The 8,993-nt window shown below is 34.6% G+C and overlaps 1 long non-coding RNA gene across 1 annotated transcript; it reads right to left on the bottom strand.

The window, feature by feature from the left end:
- Positions 1–1,225: 1,225 nt before the first annotated feature.
- On the bottom strand, positions 1,226–5,321 carry LOC114076717. Its single transcript, XR_003577694.1, has 6 exons — positions 5,130–5,321; positions 4,624–4,982; positions 3,942–4,030; positions 3,785–3,847; positions 1,563–1,645; positions 1,226–1,408 (listed from the first exon to the last, which is right to left on the bottom strand). It is a non-coding gene; the product is annotated as an uncharacterized LOC114076717 (long non-coding RNA).
- Positions 5,322–8,993: the final 3,672 nt, after the last annotated feature.

Genomic DNA, 8,993 nt, shown 5'->3' with positions numbered 1-8,993 from the left:
CCAATCATGGGATTAAATTTACTTCTGCCAACCTCTTCACTACAGAAGCAATACAAAAAACAACACTAAGCTATGAAGAGAGGCTCCAATTAATATATCTATGTTAGCTCATTGAAGTATTACACAAAATAGACAAAATCATCACTTACATTGTTATGTTAGCTCATTGAACTGGAAGTTCAGAGATGATTCAGCAGAATCAAGTGCATTCTCAACAAATTCTCTCACAGTAGTGTAAAGACATTTCCCAGGCTAAAAATTGGAAAGACTAACTTGTTAACAGCATATTTAGTGTATCATTTTTGAAATAAGTTTCACCTCATGAAAATCTTGAGCTATTAAAAAAGGGGAAGAGCCTACTTTAATGCCTTCAACATGCCCTTCAATGTGGTCGATTCTCTTTTGTTGGCTAACGGCAACAATGCGTGACCTTAAAATCCACCTACTCTACAAGTAACCAGTTCCAGAAAAAAAAAAACACCTATTCTACTATCATTATGAATATAGGAACATCTCTTCAAGAGGGGGTATAAGGATTCAATGACGAGTTATCAATAGTCTGATCATATGCTAACCACGGGCATATGGAGATCAATTTCTCAACCTTTCCTTTATTATAGGTACCTAAATTTTACGTAATTTTGAGGTACTAGCTGCTGCTCTCCGACATAACGGCTAATAACCAAGAGGAATATTAACTTCAGTTTGCTTTATCAAAACAAATTAACAAAACAATATTTTCATAAAAACTAAAGATTCCATTTATACTGTGGAGACTATGCAACTTTGTTTCTCTATTTTTGCAATTACTCTCGATTGCAGTCTCTTTTTTTTCACTAATCCTCTGGTGTTTCTGATTTTTGTATTCTGCTTCTCTATCAAGCTATTTCTCCTTGAAGATCTCCAATATTTTTCTAAAAAGTTCAGATTTGATCTAAGTTGTTACCTTCAGGAAAGCATCTTTTTATGGAAATAAAACATGAATTGATTTTACATGATTAACAGTCACTGTAACCAACGGTCAATGTTAAAAATAATTAATAATGCAACAGTTGAGGTTTTAAAATGGCAGAGTTCTCATTTGTATAAATGACATGCACCTTGCTTCTGTGCAGTACATACCTCACATTACACAGCTAACACTACACCTTAGATACTGACAACTTCAGTTACAGATAATCACTCAAATGCCAGCAATGCAATATTACTATATTGACATCCTTAATCATCAAACTAATGTGTGACTATAACATTATAAAAAAGCTAAAATTATAAGACATCCTTAATCATCAAGCTAATGTGTGATTATAAAAAAGTTAAAATTATAAGACATCCTAAACATATAAGAAACTCACATTGTCGAAACTAGCAATGTTTTTGTTATCTGCAAAGAACAGAGCGGGAGACCCTGCACAAATTTAAAACACAATGAAAATTAATCCAAGAAAAGAGAAGGCAACAAACCATTAAGCTTAGAAGTTTCACCTAGACTCAACCAATAGAATAAGAGAAGAGAGAGAGAGAGAGAGAGAGAGAGAGAGAGAGAGAGAGAGAGAACAAACTCTGTTTGAGAATGCTATCTTTAGGTATATGTATAAATGTTTGATAATCCAGCCAAACCTTTCATCATGTCATTCAGTATAGTCTGAAAAAGAACCAATCAGCATTCTTCCGCACAGAAACTTATGGATCTCTTAATCATGCATACATAGCTCTGTCCATGGCTATAAGAGATTAGGAAAATGAACTGCCAAATCTCCAAGAGCAACAAAGCAATTTTATCAAACTATTTCAGATAGTGCATTCACCACAAACAGTGAAAAAAAGCTGGAGATTTGCATCACTAGGGAGTAATATAAACACATGTTTAGAAACTTTGTTGGTCCTCAACTAAAAAAAATCAAAAACACAAACTCTTATTTGATATATCAAGACACACCACAAATCAATTTCTTTCTCAATTAAGCACAACAAATAGTCCAGATGAAAACTTTTTGCAAAAGAAATCCTCTCATTCTCATGAAACATTTCAAAAACCAAGAATCTTTTAAGTGATAATAACTCAAACTCAAGAAATGACAACTCATTAACTCTTTCACATGCTCACTTGACTCAATTAAGAATTTTCAAAATCACCACTTCTTAAACTTACATGCCCTCACAAGAAAGAAGTGTGTCCCAAAACCACACAAATATATAAACAAGACAAAGGACACATATGCAACACACTTACATTCGCAAAGAATTATCTCATTCACACAAAGGTCACACCATAGGCTTGCCCATATTTTCAATCAACATTGACTCAACTCCATTTGGTTAGAAATCTCAATTGTTAAGCTTGTAATATAGGCTTAGGAAAGGTTAGGATATCATTTAGAATTAAGTCACACCATACTTGAACATTATACAACTCACCGTTTCCAACATTCTCCACTTTTCAAACCCATGCACATTCCACATACAACCATTTTCAACTTTTGGAGGATTCAAGTCTCATTTATTCATTTCCTTCTTTCTTTTTCAAAGGTTTTTCTTTCTTTAGGACATCCCATACATCCCTCAATTTCTCTCTTCTTTTTTTCCTTTTTTTATATCAAACCTTCATGTGGTAAAGCATCCCTTTAATGAATTTCCTATAACACCCTAAATTAGGCTTTTAGCCTCTACTTTCACAACCTTAAGTTCAAGGAGGGAAGGGTTCAAAAGAGGGTTACTTTTTAACGAAGGAAAAGGCTTGTAATGTGGTTGCAAATAAAAAAGATTATGCTCGAAGGGGACAACAAGGATATATTTAGTGCACAGGTGGGATAATTTGGACAACTGGATTTCAAGAACATCAAAGAAAGCCTAAGATCATTTCTCCAACCAAACTCAATCAAGACCAATATTTCAAGACCAATCGGGCAAGTTCTAGACGACAAAAGTGAATACATGGCATTATTCAACAACTCACCCCACATGGCCTGCAAATCAATCAAGATGGTTCAAAATCTTACTTCCTTTTTGAAAATACAAGTAGCACCCCTAACGAATCAAAAGTCACAAAAAGAGTGGTAAGAGTTGTCACAAAATCATTCATAATATGGTCAACCTTTTAAAAATTGAGAGGTATATTCAACACTATTCACATGCATGACTATGCTCTTAGTACTAACCAAGTCAAAACCTTCCCAAAAAGACTATGATTTCGCCCTTAAGAAAGTTGTCAACCAATCCATCATTAGGCAACCTTATGCATCTATTCGGGAACGACTACTTAGACTTCGTCATAATCAATGCTAATAAAACTCACAAAGCAATCGACGATTCAACCTTTAGAAAGTCTTCACTCTCTATCCATCATTGGGCATCATCAATCCAAATCTTATTGTCAAAAAAAAAAAATAATAAAGAAGCTACAAACTACAAATCAAAAACTAAAATAGACATATCCAACCCAAAATCAACAGAAACATCCACAATATCAAAAGCCCAACAATGGCACACCAATCCATAACAGAGAATTAAAAGTACCCACGACAAGGGCAGAATACCGCTATGCAGAAAAAAATCAAAAAATGAGTACAAAGGAGGCACCCAAATAAAAATGAGACTATGTCCTCACAGTCCAAATATCATAAGAGAATACGAGGGACTACCAAAGCAAAAAAATATTTGCACGTTTACTATGATTAATAGGGAAAAGATTGAAAAGGCAAATGTCATAAGGAAGTAGTTTGATAGGAAAAAATGATCTTAGAAAATTGTCATTGAGCATAAGATGAAACTAACCAAAACTTACTATAATGTTGCAGTACATGCTTAAAGTATGCTAAGGAACGGGTCAGAAAACTCAGCATCGATCCTGCACCCATAGCCTAGTAAGTTTCAAGTGAGAGCTACATGGTGGAATGATACCGACAACCATGGAGCCTTAGTTCAAATAACCAAAAAATTACTTGTTTGAATACCTGATGGAAGTGCAAAGACCTCCCCGTCTTCACTCGTGGAAGGGAAGATACTATTCAGCGATTTTTTATGCGTTCACCTGCAAAATATTGAAATTATTTTGTAAGTTACCAACCACCCTCACTTCTCTGCACAATATAAAGATGAAGATGCAGAATGATATAGAGCACGCAAAAGTCATGGCACGTGCATTAAACTACAAAAGCAAAATCAAAATCAGACTCTATAAACAATCATAGAATTCAAGTATGGAAGATATTATTAAACAAGTAATTTATTCCAACATGCCCTTTAATGTGGCCGATTCTCTTTTGTTGGCTAATAGCAACTATGCATGACCTTAAAATCTACCTACTCTACAAGAAACCAGTTCCAGAAAAAAACTCCACCTATTCAACTATCATTATGAATATAGGAAGTTAGGAACATCTCTTCAAGAGGGGGTATAAGGATTCAATGATGAGTTATCTATAGTCTGATTATATGCTACCACAGGGCATATGGAGATGAATTTCTCAACTATTCATTATTAAAGCTACCTAAATTTTATTTAATTTTGAGGTACTAGCTGCTGCTCTCCAACATAGCGGCTAATCATCAAACTAATGTGTGATTATAGCATTAGAAAAAAGTTAAAAATTATAAGGCATCCTAAACATATAAGAAACTCACATTGTCAAAACCAGCAATGTTTTTGTTATCTGCAAAGAACTCAGCGGGAGACTCTGTACAAATTTAAAACACAAAATGAAAATTAATTCAAGAAAAGAAAAGGCAACAAACCATTAAGCTTAGAAGTTTCGCCTAGACTCAACCAATAGAATAAGAGAGAGAGGGAGAAAACAAACTTTGTTTGAGAATGATATCTTTAGGTATGTATAAATGTTTGATAATCCAGCCAAACCTTCATCATGTGGTTCGTTATAATATGCGAAAGAACCAATACAGCATTCTTCCCCACAGAAACTGATGAAACTCTTAATCATGCATACACAGCTCCGTCCATGGCTATAAGAGATTAGGAAAATGAACTGCCAAATCTCCAAGAGCAACAGTGCAATTTGATCAAACTATTTTAGATGGTGCATTCACCACAACAGTAAAAAGAAGCAGGAGATTTAAAGATTAAGCGGTCATCGTCAATAAAAATACCCAACAAGCGTGTTAACTTTCCCTACCAAATATTGCATTTCCAGCTCTTGACCTCTTTTTGCCTCAAGTTCACTTGGTTCTTTAGATATCTCCAAAATCAACTCTCCATCTCATTTTCGTGCAAATATGGAAAAAAAAAACATTAAATTCTTAACTAAAGTAAGCCAAAATAACTACAAAAAGAGCCTCAAATGAGTGGAAATCCACCACTCATCAACTCCCCCCCCCCCCAAAATCTTAGAAACTCTGTTGGTGCTCAAGAAAAGAAAATAAGAACAAAAGACGCTATTATTTCAAGACAACCACAAACCAATTTCCGTTTCTCAATTAAGCACAAAGGGGTAATGGCTTTGGTTGGTACTAACAAATAGTCCACATGCAAACTTTTCGCAAGACAAATCCTCTCATTTTCATGTAACATTTTCAAAAACCAAGAATCATTTAAGTGACAACAACTCAAACTCAAGAAATGACTCAACTCATTAACTCTTTCACATGCTCACTTGACTCAATTAGGAATTTTCAAAATCACCACTTTTTCAACTTGCATACCCTCACAAGAAAGAAGTGTCCCAAAACCCCACACACATATAAACAAGACAAGGGACAAAGATGCAACACTCTCACTCACAAAGAATCATCTCATGCACACAAATGTCACACATATCCAACATACAAGGGACAAATATGCAACACTCACACTCACAAAGAATCATCTCATGTACACAAATGTCACACCATAGGCTTGCCCATATTTTCAATCAAAATTGACTCAACTCCATTTGGTTAGAAATCTCAAAGGACTTTGTAAGCTTGTAATATAGGCTTAGGGAAGGTTAGGATATACTTTTGGGTATAAGTGACTACACCCTCCTTGAACATTATACAACAAATCATCATTTCGAACTTTCTCCACTTTTCAAACCCATGAACATTCCACTCTATTTTTCATTTTTCTTTTCATATTTCCACACTAGGTGCCCCACATGCAACCATTTTCAACTTTTGGAGAATTCAAGTCTCCTTTATTCATTTTCTTTCTTTCTTTTTCAAAGGTTTTTCTTTCTTTAAGACTTCCCATACAACAACTCGTCATTTCCAACTTCCTCCGCCTTTAAAACCCGTGCACATTCCACACTATTTTTCACTTTTCTTTTCTTGTTTCAACTCTAGATGCCCCACATGCAACCATTTTCAACTTTTGGAGGATTCAAGTCTCATTTATTCTTTTTCTTTCTTTCTTTTTCAACGGTTTTTCTTTCTTTAAGCATGCATCCCTCAATATCTCTTTCTTCTTTTTTTTTCTTTTTTTGAATATCAAACACTCATGTATAAAGCATCCCTTTAATGAATTTCCCATAACACCACCAACTTAGGCTTTTAGCCTCAACTTTCACAACCTCAAGTTCAAGGAGAGAAGGGTTCAAAAGAGGGTTATTTTTTCAAAAAAGGATAAGGCTTGTAATGTGGTTTCCAATAAAAAGGATTAGGCTCAAAGGGGACAACTAAACATATATTTAGCGCAAAGGTGGGATTTTTAGGCCAAGTGGACTTCAAGAACATCAAAGAAAGCCTAAGATCATTTCTCCAACCAAACTCAATCAAGACCAACATTTCAAGACCAAATGGGCAAGTTCTAGGTGACAAAAGTGAAGACAAGGCATTGTTCAATAACTCACCACACATGGCATGCAAATCAATCAAGATGGTTCAAAATCTTACTTCCTTTTCAAAATACAAGTAGCATTGAACATTTTAACCGTTAACGAATCAAAAGTCACAAAAAGAGTTGTAAGAGTTGTCACAAAATCATTCACAACATGCTCAACCTTTCAAAAACGGAGAGGTATGCTTTACACTATTCACATGCATGACTATGCTCTTATACCAACCAAGACCATTAGCCATCAAGTACTAAATTTAGGTATTTGAAGTTAGACTTGGTTGTTTTTGCGTTACCTCAATCTTAAACAAGCTCAAGTCACATCTAATTGTACCATAGTATAACTTATTTTTACAAAGAGAAAGAGAATACAGAACATCACATAACAGTACCTCTTGCTCTCTATTCTTCTTCTTCTTCTTCTTTTGATGTGGTTTGACTACTTCATTGGCCCTTAGTAATCATGAGGACCTTGTGTCATCATTGCTGTGGAAAAATAAACTCTTCTGCTATTCCTCTCTTATCCCCACCATAATTATGTTCTTTATCTTCACTATAAGAAACCCATCCTCTTGCACCTTTTTTTATGCTCTAAGTGAACATCAAAACGTACCACGCAGCATCAGATCATTTACAGTCACTTCATAACTTTTGCGATACAGATCTCAACATGCAATATACATCTAAAATAGCCGAGATACATGTAGTCAGTCTAAAAAGAAGATAAGTAACTATGATTTCGAGTTCTGCATTGAGAGTGTATATATTTTTGTATTATCATATTAAGTTGAATTAATCAGGATCAAAATTCAAGACACAAGCACTTATCAGCTTCGTGAAAGCCACTTGTAGTAGCAGAATCCAAAATTCTGCTAGAATCGAAATCAAACACTTCACCAGATTATAGACATCAAAAGCAAACACAAATCTCTCCTAATATACACAATTTTGCACACTAAAATCATAAAATAGACATCTATTTTCAAACTTGTACCAGATCTTATCTCAGGAATTTTATCGCATATACCACCAGTGATGCCACAGTAATCCCTATTGATTGTATTTGTGGCTGAGTCGTCATTCCCAGAACTACCACCTCCTCAAAAATTGCCACTTCCACAGCCTGGCCCACCTTCTACCTCGCCCAATTTATTTTACTTACCGCAACATCAGATAAAAATAAGAAAAGGAGAAGTATCAGAAACAAAAATTTAAGATGATTAAATATATACATATGGGAGAAAATATCGATTCAAAAGGCAAAGCATTAAATCAAACAATTATAACACGAGGAATATTTTGCAGACAATTGTTGCTTCATTGACTGAAATATTAGAGTGAACCACTAAATCTATTTTTAAAGTTAAAGCTACAAGCATCATAAATTAGCTTCATGTCAGCCTAATAAGAACAAAAATACAGAGATGTTCGCAAATGAAAGATGTAGGCATCAAACTTAAAGTGGTCTAGGGAACAGATGCACGACCATATATCGCAATTAGAAGATTGAGGAAATCAGTTTGTTATTTGTGCACAAAGAGATAGAGAAATGGGAAGAAAAGTGTTGTTTTAACAAATTCTATACACAGCTACAATAAAACAACGAAATGTATTTAAATGGTTTTCAAGATTAACAAGAAACATCAACTCTAAAACAATGGAATGGGTCTAAAGATTAACAAGAATCAGCAACTCTAAAACAGTGGAATGGGTATAAAGATTAACAAGAAACAGCAACTCTAAAACAGTGGAATGGGCTACGAGATTAACAAGAAACAACAACTCTAAACCACTGGAATGGGTTTAAAGATTAACAAGAAACAGTGAATGGAATGGATGGGTATAAAAGAATAACAAGAAACAGCAATTCAAAAACAATGGACTAAGTCTATGAACATACAACTGATTTGATTTTTAGTGTTTCAAGGGGACTAACTTAATACAAATACAAGATTCTAATCAACCATAGAAACAACATGCAAACTTGGGGCCTCAATGGGGATAAAAATGGGACAAACAAAAACAATTAAAAACTGTCACGACCCAAAACCGGGGCCGCGACTGGCACCCACAATTTCCCTCCTATGTGAGCGAACCAACCAATCTAACCCTTATCATTTTAACATATATCAACAGAAAATAATGCGGAAGACTTAAACTCATTAAATAAAACAAATCAACATCTATTAATTCCCCAAAATCTGGAAGTCATCATCACAAGAACATC

The sequence above is a fragment of the Solanum pennellii genome, chromosome 4, assembly GCF_001406875.1.
Source record: "Solanum pennellii chromosome 4, SPENNV200".
NCBI classification, from domain to species: Eukaryota; Viridiplantae; Streptophyta; class Magnoliopsida; order Solanales; family Solanaceae; genus Solanum; species Solanum pennellii.
The sequence above is the reverse complement of the archived record's forward strand: the minus strand, read 5'-3'. Positions and strand labels throughout refer to the sequence as shown.